We start from the raw sequence: 13,184 nt of genomic DNA, 5'->3' as shown, positions 1-13,184 counted from the left end.
TTTCTCTTCTATATGAAAGTCAGATCTAGATAATCAACTTATAAAAATATATATAGGGTCATATGCATATATACATAGTCTCCAAGTATGGTATACATAGGGGGACTGTTTCCATAGTGTAACTACTTTGAATAACTGACTTACAAATCAACAAAAGGAATACCAGAAACTGAAACTTGTTTTCTCAGTGGGGAAGAGGTCCAGGGGAAGGAGGGAAGATGGGTGGAGAGAGGAAGATTGCTTAAACACGGGCAAACTATTCCATGAACATATTTGAAAAGGGAACTTGGTAACTTGAAGGGATAGATGAGGTTGAGAGAATGGGGGAGAATGATGCAAGGGGTGACACTGATCAAGATGTGTTGTACTTATGAACTGATAAGCTGAGCTCAAAACCCCTTTGTAAAATTTTTTTTCCTAGACTTAGAAAAAATCATATTAAGTGAAGTAAGCCAGACTCAAAGGCACATAGGCTCAATGGTTTCCCTCATTTGTCATAATCAGTAGAAACCTTGGGCTCTCCTAGCAGAGATTTACAATAGAACAAAACCTTGATACATAAGGCCATATAGAATGACGCTAAATGAAAGGACCTCCAGGATATAGAAACAAAAGCCATATAATGAGTCCTTAGTGTACTATGTTAGCTCTCATCTCTTTTGTTATCCCTTGGTTATCTCATATTGGTATAGTATTTCACCTTGTTATCTGATATATTGTATATATGTGTTTTTGGGTATTTGAAATCGGATAGGGAAAGAGGGAAAACAAGATGAGGGGTGGGGGAGGAGGGAGGGAAATGGGGATCTAGACATGAGAAAGGGTATCAATGTTTGTGAAGTAATGTACCATCTGGTGAATATAATGTAACCCTTCTATCAGTTATAATTACAATAAAAATATATGGAAAAAAATTTTTTCTACCCCATCTTAACTTTAAAATGAGATTGCAGGTCCCTGAACTGTGTCCCAAAGACACAGTTCATTCATTTGCCTTTGAGGAACAAGCATCCTTAGGAGAACCCAGCCCTGTGCTTTATTTCTTCCCTAGTTTGTTTTAGGTTCTTTAAGTCAGTCATCTTTAAATTTCTCCTCCAAACTAAAATTTTCAAAGACATAAACTAGCTGGCTTTAATCAGCCATCTTCTAAGGTTTGAAGAGACAAAAACACTCTTCAAAACTGAACTCACAGGGCTGGGAGTTTGGCCTAGTGGTTAAAGTGCTTGCCTAGCATGCATGAAGACCCGGGTTTGATTCCTTGGTACCACATACATAGCAAAAAGCCGGAAGTGGTGCTGAGGCTCAAGTGGTAGAGCTCTAGCCTTGAGAAAGTCCAAGGACAGTGCTCAGGCCCTGAGCTCAAGCCCAGGACTGGCAAAAAAAAAAAACTGAACTCACAAACCCAGTGGGGGTGACACAAACCTGTAATCCCAACTCCTTAGGAGGTGGACATGGTATGACAGAGGTTCAAATGAGGCCTAAAAGTTCACAAGACTTGGATGGCTGGGTGCTGTGGCATATGCCTGTCATTCTAGCAATAAATGGTGGGAATGAATATTCAGGCCAGCTGGGGCATAAAGTAAGATTCTATCTCAGAAATAACTAACATTAAAAAAAAAAACTGGCAAAATGTCTTGTATTGTATGGTAGAGCTTCTGCTTAGCAAGTATAAGGCCCTGAGTTCAAATCCCCAAACCACCAAAAAATTTAAGCAAGCAAGCAAACAAGAAAGAAAGAAAGAAAAAAGAAAAGAAAAGAAAAGAAAGAAAGGAAGCAAGCAAGCAAGAAAGAATGAATGAAAGAGTTCCTTCCTAGAAATGCATCGTAAGGTATGTCAGCAACCTTTTTGAATGAATTGCTCCTGACTTTAACCTGTCAAGTAGCTCCCTGGCTTTCCTCTTCTCTGGGTCATCCCTTGAGCAAACTGTTTTTGTTACACTTCCCTTTCTGTCACACACCACTCACTGGCCATCCCCAGTTGGAAACAGAAGCCGCCCCAGCCCAGAGTCTCTGTCCCCATCCTGACAGGGGGCCTCTTGTAGAGATTGGAGTTTTCATTCTGGGGAGGAGATAGTAGGAAGGGTTGTCCATACAGTGACCCCAAGTTTCTACATCATGTGTAAACTGTGTGTTTCCTTTCATCCCAGATATACCTGGAAGTTAGCAACCATGAGAGCTCCAACTCCTTTAAAAAAAAAGGGGGAGGGGGGTCCTCAGGGTCATTGTTCATGACCAATAATGCTAATGCTACTTCTCACTTGCCATCTTTGGACCCCTTGCCCCCACCTACCTGCAGAGAGCCAGCCAGGCTCATCTGTGTTAGACTTGATTTTTCCTTCCATTTAGTGAGTCCCTAGTGAAAAGCAAAGCAGGCTTTCCCTGGGGCACAGACAGTTTTCAACTGTTCATCAGCCCACAGCTAGACTCAGGGGAAGTGACACCTAAGAGGCCACAGTGGCCAAGTCAGTAATTAGGCTCTGGACCAGCTCTTGAGCAGTTGAGAAGGTTGGGGAGGTGGGGGGGAGGACAAACCCAAACTCTCATGTTGCAGTCAGAGGCCAAGACTTCAGCAAGAACAGATAATGCTAAGTAGACTTCCTGTGCTATTCAGTGACAAGCAGTGACAGAAAGTCTCTTTCACTCCAGCCACAATCAGGGGACTCTGAGGGCCTATACTGAAGGAAGACTCAGCCTTCCTTCCTCAGTCCTAATTTCCTCTAGCTGGAGCAGAAGATGGACAAGGGACACACACACACAGAGAAGTAGAAGTGTGGCTCAAGTGGTAGAGCACCAGCTTTAAGCAAAAGTAGCTAAGGGACAGCATCCAGGCCCTGTGTTCAAGCTCTAGTATACTAGTACTGGCACATGTAAATATGAACACACACACACACACACACACACACACACACACACACACACACACACAAGGTCTTCTCAGAGCTTCTTTCCAGTCCTGACAGGGTTAGCATTAAGCAATGTGAAGGCAAAAAAGAACTTGAAGCCAAATATAGATGTTTCAGATAAAGCTGGACATTGAACAATGAAATTCAAAGCAAGTGGTAAGACAGGGAGTACTGACAAAACAGCTTCGAGATGACGAGCTGGCAGATTAACCAGAAAAAGACAACAGGAGTGAACTTATGCTCTCTGCTCAGTATGGAGTATACCCCATATTGAGATCTCAGATCCCAGTGTACCCCATCCTTCTAGATAGCTATGAGTTCAAGCCCCAGTAGGTACAGTTCAAGCCCTGAGTCCAAGCCCCAGTACCAGCACAAAAATAAAAGATGTTTTTAACCCAATCCCTATTCTTATAGAGTTTGTATCCTAATAGGGGAAGACAGACAATAAACAAAAAGCTTACATCAAAAGGGGCTACAGTTCTATTTCTAACTTTTTATTGGTGGGGGAGGGTAGTTTCTTGGAGAACTTTCCTGCCCAGACTGGCTCCAAACTCTCATTCTCAGATCTCAGCTTCCTGAGGTGCTATAATTACAGGAGTATGCCACTGTCACAGTTTGCCCTTCTTATTGGTCAAGCCAGGTAGGAATGGGCTTCTGTAGCTTGTACCCCCCAAAGTCCTCTAACAAATAAAGGGAATTCTCAAGGATATTGTTAGGTGCTGATTGGACAAATCTAATCCTCAAAGGAGAGCTTTGCACCTTTTGCCCATAGAGTTTTGTCTCTGTCACTGTCCCTTACCTTCATGTGCCACTCAACACCAGTCTGTGTCACAAGTTCAGTGTGAAGTGTGTGTTATCTTGGCCATAAGGAAAAGAAAGTAAAGTCTTAGAGAGGTGAGAAACTTTAGGCTTAGCAAAGCTACTGGAATATGTCCAATAATGTACCAATAACAGATCCCTGAATCCATCACTGACAGCTACGAGCCAGAGAAGGGAAAGGATAAGATCTCCTGAAAAGAGATAATAAGGTCTCTATGTCCTGAATGGGTTGTGGAAGAGGGAGTGTGAGCTCTGATACCCATCTGTTCCCCTCTGCTTCCACAGGGACTGAAGTCCTACCTATAGTTTGGAAAAGTCCCTGTTCTAATGTGGGTCCTACCTCAGGCAGAAAATTCTTCTACCTTTTTTTAATTTTATGCTTTAAATTATTAAAGAGATAATACATGTGCACATTTAAAAAAAGAATAGAAAAGAAGTAGTACAAAAGGTTACACAATAAAAACCTAAGTCTCAGTGCTCGAGGCCAGTATCAATAGCAGATTGCAGGTTTAGCATGAACAAGGCCTTGGGTTTGATCCCCAGCATCTTGCAAGATTAGCGCCTAGAGGATATGGCGTGATATAGTAGCAGGTAAGTGAAAAGCAATACCTGGAGAAGTTAGATTCTCTTTGATATCTATTATTCACACCACATCAACCTCTCAAATTAGCCCTAGATTCAAGTATAACCCATTGACTTAGCAACCCCGGGCATAGCCCCTAGCTCTAGCCCTCTCCTCTCCACAAGATTCCTTACAAAGCAAATCATTCTGGGCAGCTACTATTCCTCTTCCCTCTGAGTGCTTCTGGAGTGAGTCTCTGCATTTACCATTATGATGTTCATACAATTTTTATTCCTATACATATTAGTACATGCCTCTCCTTCCCCCTTTTACACAAATAGTAGCATATTCTTACTCTGTTGTACACTTCCTGTGTTGACTCAGGAGCTTGGATGCTGTGCCATGTATAAACCCATGGACCTTGGTTGTTCTTTCTTGAGGGTTCTGTAGGAATGTTCCCAGTTCCCTCTACATCTTACGCTACTTCAGACCAGCCTGTGTTAGCCATCAGTGTGCAGATGTCTTTGTACATACCATAAAAATAATGCTGGGATAATTTTGTAAAATGTGAATTTCTAGATCAAAGACTATTTGCATTTGGAATGTAACACTTCTTTGTCAAATTGTGTTCCAAAGTAATCATACCAATTCATATCCCTACCCACACCCTGGTAAAGCAAGCAGCTTAGGCCTACCTTTGAGGAGTGGGAGAGAGAATCATTTGCCTGTTTTATGGCCCTTAACATTAATAAGTCAGGGTGGTAAGGTCAGAAACCTTGGGGTCCAACAGTACTTGATTTGAATTCTCACTTTGTTGCTTACTTGTCTACTGTGTGACTGGAGCCAAGCCTTAATCCCAGGAGGGTCTCAGTGTCCTAACATGTAATATACACACAAAATTTTAATCATGTTTATTTCAAGGGATACTATACAGAAATCAGCAGAGAAAACATACACAAAGCCCCTGACACATTGTCTAGTACCTGGTATGAGCTTAGAGGATTCATTATTACAGTGGGCAGGCTCCTCAATCAGGATGGCTGCTTTTTCTGTGAGTGGCTATGACCTGGATTGGGCTCAGGTATGACCTGGGGAAGTTCTGAACTTGGGGTAAAGGGTGGAGGGTGTACCCAGTGCAAGGGGCCAGGGAAAATCAGGGGCAGGGGAGCAGGTGAGGACTGATTCAGGCCTCAGAGATACATGTCGAGGAGCAGGTGGTGATTTGTGCTCATAAAATTCCAGCTAATAGAAAGACAAAAGTAGGAAGTTTGATATCCAAGCCCAGCCTGGGCAAAAGAATGAAATCCTGCATGGAAAACGAGCTGAAAGCAAATGGCTTGGGGGTGTGGCTCACACAGTATGAAGACCTGAGTATTCAAAAAGGGGGCAGGAGGGGAAAAGGAAGGAGAGAGGAAGGAAGGAAGGAAGGAAGGAAGGAAGGAAGGAAGGAAGGAAGGAAGGAAGGAAGGAAAGGAGGGAGGGAAGGAGGGAGGGGGAAGGGAGGAAGGGAGGGAGGGAAGGAGGGAAGGAGAGAAGAGGAAAGAAGGAAGAAAAAGGGATGTATAGACAGGGGTGTGGTAAAAGAAAGTTGTGATAAAAGGCTGGTATAAAGTAGTTTGGTTTTTCCAAATAATATTATAATGGATAATCATGATTTTTTAAAAGAATATTATTGATGCTTTAATTTTGTTGTGCAGTGTAAAATATAACCTGTGCATTTATTGGATGATTCCAGGAGAATTCTTGCTTAAGGAAATGCTAAAGTAGGCATTTAAATGCTGAAAAGGAGTTGATTGAAATCGAAAAGTTAAGCAAACCACAGTAAATGACAAGTAAGTCACAGATATCTCCAAAATCATGATGGTAATACATTAATGAATGAAGTTCTTTAAGCATTGATATGCAAAGCCAGTTCTGGAATTTGGCAGGAGTTCTATGATTCAGACAGACAGGAATTGAAGCCTAGCACATTCACGGGCTGTGTAAAGTCAGGCAAGTGGGCTGACCTCACTGCATTGTGGGTTCTAATCTAGGCAATAGGGAATAATAATATTTGCATCACTAGGCCTTTGTGAATATTCAATGAAATCATATGTTCAATGTATTCTTGACTTCCTGAAATGTACAACTAATAAATGTGATTACTGCAATTATTAGTGAGCTCATGCTCAAGAAGTATTGATAATATTCCTTAAGTCATAAAAGAGGTTTTGTTTCTATAGAGCTCATTTGTTGCAGAAGCAATATTTCAACCACATTAATAAAGAAGATTGTTAAATAAAAAAGAAAATCCATCCATCATGCTCCCAACAGTCCATAATTTTTCAATTTTGCCTATTCTCCTTCAAATTTTGTCAGCACCGAGGCTTATTTTGTATGGCTGCAATCAGTGCTTATGCAAATTTTGTATCCTGCCTCTGCTCCACAAACATGATGTGGGGGCCGGGAGTTTGGCCTAGTGGTAGAGTGCTTGCCTAGCATGCACAAAGATCTGGGTTCAATTCCTCAGTACCACATACATAGAAAAAAAAGCTGGCAGTGGTGCTTTGGCTCAAGTGGTAGAGCCCTAGCCTTGAGAAACCCCAAGGACAGTTCTCAGGCCCTGAGTTCAAGCCAGGACTGGCAAAAAAAAAAAAAAATGTCCCTATGTGGGGCTGGTAGTTTGGCCTAGTGGTAGAGTGCTTGCCTAGCATGCACGATGACCCAGCTTTGATTCCTTGGTACCACATATATAGAAAAAGTCAGAAGTCGTGCTATGGCTCAAGTGGTAGAGCTCTAACCTTGAGAAAGCCCAAGGACAGTGCTCAGGCCCTGAGCTCAAGAGTAGGACTGGGGGAAAAAAGTCCCCATGTTTCTGCATATACTTCATAATTACCATTTTTATGGTTAAGTAAATTAATCTGGGTTTTCTTAATTCTCTCCATTCCTACAGAAATGGAAAAGGAGGGTGCTAGTGGTGTGGACAGAGCTTTTTTGTTTTGTCTTGTTTGTCAATTTCTTGAACCATGCATTTTAGCTCAACTCCTAGAAGCAAAGCTTTGTGGGTCCAAAGGTGACAATATTTTCCTGTTCCATTTTAGATTTTTTTGTAGACTTTTGTACCCAGCTTCCAGAGATGTAGGAGTATAGACTTCACCCAGCTTTGCCAGGGCTGCATGACATTCTGCTAATTTAATAAGTCTGAAATGCTATCCTGATCCAGCCTTCATTTCCATGCCTTTGATCACAAACAAGTTGGACTGTTTTCCAAGTTATCTGTTGACTGCTTATCCTCTTGGGTGAAGTAGCCAACCATATTCTTTACCTGTCTATCTGTTGAGTTGTGAGACTCCCCTGGTACATTTGATCAAGCACTTCAGAGTAGATAGATACGAATAATTTGCTGATCACAGTTGGCCATTGAGCATTCTGAGGTAGATGGTACATGATCCAAACTGTACCCTGGGAAGATTAATTTTAAGATTACTAGAGAAAAATGGACTGGGAGGCAGAGACATCTGTCCGTAGAATCCATGTAATGGGGGCTAGGACTGGGAAGTAGCCCTTGAGTCCCCTTAATCTGTCACAAGAGACTCCACACTCCTGTAAGTGAGGGAGGGGAGGTGGAGATCCTATAAGAGCTTGTGGCTCTTCTGTCCCCATTCTACAATGCCCCTTGGCATGTAGGCAAATTTTCTTGCAAATCCTGTCAGCCTGGTATATCCTTCATCTTGAAGAACTGAAGGGAAGTGGTGTATGTTGTCTGCTTACTATATTACATAACTGAGGAAAATGTTACCCAAAGAAGGTCCTGTAGTAGGGATGCATAACACCCGCCCTCATCTGGTAGCTCTGAGGAGGAGGGGCAAAGGCTGGATGATTAATGCAAGATGAGAGGCAAGTCATCCTAAGATGGGTTCCCATACTCAGAGAGTCAAAGGCAACTTATCTAACAAGACCCCCAGGTGTCCATCATGAGGCTTGAACTCAGAACCTGGGCCATGTCCCTGATCTCTTTTGCTCAAGGCTAACACTTTACCATTTTGATCCACAGCTCCACTTTCAGATCCTCAGGTCTCAGCCTCCTGAGTAGCTAGGATTACAGAGATGAGCCACTGGCACCCAGCTTCTCCAACACTTTCTATCCCACCTCCCACTGCAGACTTCACTCACTCCTGACTCTCAGCCTTGCCCACCACAACTTCCCTCACTGATATTGGACCCAGAAATCTGATATGTCGGTGACATTTGCCAATGCCCTACCAGGCCTGTTCCAAGTACACAAAACAGTGAAAGAAGAGCACATTCACAGCAGTGTGAAAGGAAAGCCCTCCTTATCCAATAGATAGCTTCAGGGGAGCCAAGATTCCAACTCATGACATGGAGCTTCAGGAAAAAAAGAGAAGATTCACTAGGGACCCAGATCCAGAGCTCTGTCTGTGTTTTCCTACTCACAGCACCTTTAGATGAAGTTATGTGACCTCTCAGCATGGAGTCCCTAACACTTGCAGGTCCCTAACATTTGCAGTTGCAAATGGGGGTACTGATACCATAGGGTAGGAAGTTTCTCCTCATCCCATATAGTCAAGCCAACCAAGAACTGCCCTCAAGGTACTACTGGCTCCCCACAGCACCAAAATTGTTCTTGCATTCTGGTAAGGGATCTGATATTAGAAAGCCAGGTTCACATTCAGAATGATCCAACTCTTTGAGTGGAGTTCCATACAAAACACACAATGTCCTCTTCTCTTCCCAAGCAACAACAAGCAACATGGATGTACATGTGAACACACTAGGGGTCTGAGGTGCATTTACAACCACTGTAGACTGCTTCCCTTTGGACACATTTCTGCCATGACAGAAAGAGAGCTCAGAGAGCAGGCTTATGCAGTGTCCTTAGAATCAGGTCTGGGCCATTTGATGAAAAGGCCCCAAGTATGGCCTGGAAAGAGGATACAGCCATTAGGAAGACATAGCCCCTTGTCTAGAGTCTTCTCATCCCATCGAATGTTGCAATGGAGGAATACTGGCCAATGGCCAGAACATTGACCCTAAAAGCATGGAGCTCAAGAAAAGACACTTTTTGTCTGAGAATATGCTCATTACTGCTTTTCTGAGCTTGTTTTTTAGGAAAGGGGGATTTTTTAAAAAGCTCCTTTCTAAACCTTTATACACTGTTGGTGTGAATATAAATTCATCCAGCCACTATGGAAATCAGTATTCAAAAAACTGGAAAAAATAAGCTATCATAAGATCCTGTTCTACCACTCCTGGGCATATATCTGGAGGAATTAAAGTTAGTATCCACTAGGGATATCTGTACTGCCCTATTCACTGCAGCACTGCTCAATACCAACTTAGGCGATCAACCTAGGTGCCTGTCAACAAATGAATGCACTAAAAATGTTACCTAGTTATATAAATTGTATAGTTTCACACACACACACACACACACATACACACACACACACACACACACACACACACTACACCATGAAGTATTATTTAGTCATAAAGAAGAAAAATATGATGTCACTGGTAGGAAAGTGGATGGACCTGGAGTGTAGTAAGCCAGACTCAGAAAAGAAAACAAATACCAAATGTTTCCTCCCATCTGCAGAGTCTAGATTTTAAAAGAGAGACACAAAAGTATTTGGAGAGAGAAGAGAACCAGTGGGAGAAGGAGGGAGGACAAAAGAGGGTGATGAGGTAGTGAATAGGACCAAAATACATAGTACATAAGTATGCAAATGTCACATTTACATCATTGTTTTGTACAATTAATTTTTAAAATAGGAGTTGAAGACATGGCTCAGTTGGTATAGCACTAGCCAATGAGTGAAAGTGTCAGGTACTAAGTTCAAGTCCCAGTCTCAAATCTAAATAAAATTACAGGATGAAAAGGACTCCAAATAAATAAATGAATAAGACCTTTTTCATAGTCTATCTAAATTAGCCAGTACATATACGTTCATGACCTGAGGTATTTAACACATGCCAGTTATTGTAGATATGAGTGGACTGAGAGTCTAGGAACTATGCAGAAGGAAAACATAGATTACTCACCTTATTTTAGAAAGGATCTGGGAAGAAGTCTTGTCCCTTTGGGCTTGGCCAAATAGGGCACAGATCTCATGGAGGAAGGGGCCATGTCTGTACCTCTACCCTCCAAGTTAGGCAACGTACATGGTCATTGATTAGCTCAGGAAGTGCTTAGGAGTCTAAAGCAGGGTCTAAAGGAATCCCTACAAGTTTTGGTCATCCCTGGGGTCCCATACCAGAGCTACAAAATGGGATCTCACTGAAAGCCTCCATGTTTTGAAACTTCCAGCTTAGAAGCCACAGATAAACAGCACTGCTACAAAGCTATAGCCTTCTAGGACTTTCAAGAGCACTGAATCAAAGAGGTTCTTATCACTGAGATAGCTCACGGAGGCTGTCCCAGGTTAGACAGCCATTTAGAGGCACAGTCTAGGCTAGAACTTCTAATTCAGGTTACCATTCCTGTTGTCAATCTGGGCAGCCCTAGCATGTGCAGAAATTGGGGGATCAAGTTGAGATCAGCCCTTTGGAGAGGACATCATAACTAAAGGCTGACTCCAAAACCTAGTGCCAGCACTCAACTCCTCATGAGTAGGCTGCAATCTCTATTTTCTAGGTTGCTTTTAGGCTCAAAGCAGAAGTGATGACATTATTAGAATTTGAAGCATTTGCTTTATCTCATTTAGTCTTTGAACAACCCTAAGCCTAGAGTCCTAGGATTCCCCCACCTCCAGTATGCTAGTTGAGAAAACAGGTAGTGTGTAATAGCTAAATCACTTGCCCAAGTTCATTTGTTTAGCTACCGAGCTGCAGGGTCCAACATGAACTGGACTACTGAGCCACTCTACTCATGCACTAACTGCCACATGTTCTACCTAAGGCAGGAACCTGGATCTTTGATTCCAAACTTTTTTGGGGGGCCAGTCCCAGAGTTTGAACTCAGGCCCTGAGCATTGTCCTTGGGCTTTCTCAAGGCTAGAGCTCTACCACTTGAGCCACAGTGCCACTTCCAGCTTTTTCTATGTATGCGATACCAAGGAATCAAACCAGAGTCTTGCCAGGCAAGTACTCTTACCACTTGGCCAAACTCCCAGCCTTTTGGACTCTAATCTTTACAATTGAAATAACAATATTTGTATCACTGGGTTGTTGAGGAGAGTCCATGAGAAGACATGTTCAATGTATTGTCCCTGGAATGTACAAGCACCTAATGAATGTGACTGTTGTAATTACTAGTGAGCTTACTCATAAGGGGTGTTGAAGAGGAAAAGCCAGGTAGTTTCTAGAGACTCACTAGACCAGGTCCCCAGAGGGAGGATACTCACTAGCCCATTAGGAATAGCAGTGCTGTTAATAAATAGGACTCAGAAAGAATATATCTCTTCTACATAATCCCTTTTCCCAAACCCACAATTCTCAGTCAACTGGTCTACCTGCTTCTTATTCATCAGCACACCCACGGGCCCTTTCCTAGAGATCCGTTCCTGGTGTGGATGTTCATCCATCTATAGCCACCAGAGGGCAGACCAGAGCTGTAGTTAAGGCCAGAGGACCAAACACCTAAACAGAGACTGGTCAACTAACCAAAGATAAGCCACCATGTCCTAAGACCCAAGCCAGAATTACACTTTCTCAGGTACACACCACTCCCTGGAGGCTCCCCATATTGAACTGCAGAAGCCCAACTCATTCCGATATGGGTTCTGATTCTACCATAGAATCCCCACCACCCATGCGCAGCTGCCATAATGTCAGCTCCTACCATAAGCACCCTGTCGTCTCTTGAGTGCTGGAGATTGAGCACAGTCTTTTGAGTCAGTACTATACTGTCCCTGTACCAAAGGAAGGAGTCTATATTGTTGAGGGTTAGCTAGAGAAAGGTGGTATTCAAGAAAGAGCTGCTTCACTGTTCCCACCTGTCAGAAGGTAGGACTGAGGACTGCAAATGCGGGTGGGAGGGGTGAGGGAAAGGTGGAGACCCAACGCTTCCAGGAGTTTTCAGTAAACTGAGAGCTGTCACCCGCCCCCCCCCACCCAGCAGGAAGCCATCCTGCAGGCTTCCTTGAACACCTGTTGAAACTCTGCAGCGCATGAGAAGTTTCCTGCCCTCAAAAGGCAGGCAGTCTAAGCGCGTGGAAAGCGATGAGTCCGCGGATCATTATAGGAACCCCAGAAACCTGTGTAATGGGCTGCGGCTGTCTAGGGAACACCCAAGTTGAGTTGAATGACTGAGATGCCTGGAGCCAAGGATTCTCGGAAGGGGCAAACCTCCCCACCCCCAGCCCCTTTTCCTCGGGTTCCCCATCAAGCTTCGGGTGCCTGCCTGTGTTGGGGGTCGGGGGTCACCTCCCACCCCACTTAGAAGAGCACGGGCTCCGGGAGGCGATGACAGCACACCTGAGTCAGCCCGCCGCCCACCCGCCCCGCAGCGTCTGTCTCCGCATCTTGTGATATTTCGCTCGCCGGGAGCCAGCCCCACCGCGCTCCGGAGGCAACTCGGCAAACAAACCCAGCGACAGATTGTGCCGCGGCTCATTCCGGGGAAGCTCGCCAAATCCCCCCCCCCATCCCAACCGTCCCCGCCGCCCCCTCTGCCCTCCCTCCCCGCCCGCCCCTCCCCCGGGCGCCGCGGGCCTCCGCTGGGTGCGTCCCAGGGAAGCCCGAGGCCCTGCTCTTGTCTTTGGGCGATGGAAATCCCCCCCCATCACCTCCCACCCGGGGACGGAGATCCTCAGTGTCTTTGGGTTTCCACTAGAGAGGAACGTGGGAGGGATGGGAGAGGAAATTTGGGGGGCCGGGAGACTGTGAATGAAACTGGGGAAAGGGAGGGCACGAGGGGGGAAGAAAGGAGAGGAAGGAGGGAGAGAAGAGAGAGGATG

Source organism: Megascapheus bottae, chromosome 16, assembly GCF_031878675.1.
Source record: "Megascapheus bottae isolate mThoBot1 chromosome 16, mThoBot2.hap1, whole genome shotgun sequence".
NCBI lineage: Eukaryota > Metazoa > Chordata > Mammalia > Rodentia > Geomyidae > Megascapheus > Megascapheus bottae.
Note: the sequence above shows the minus strand (reverse complement) of the source record.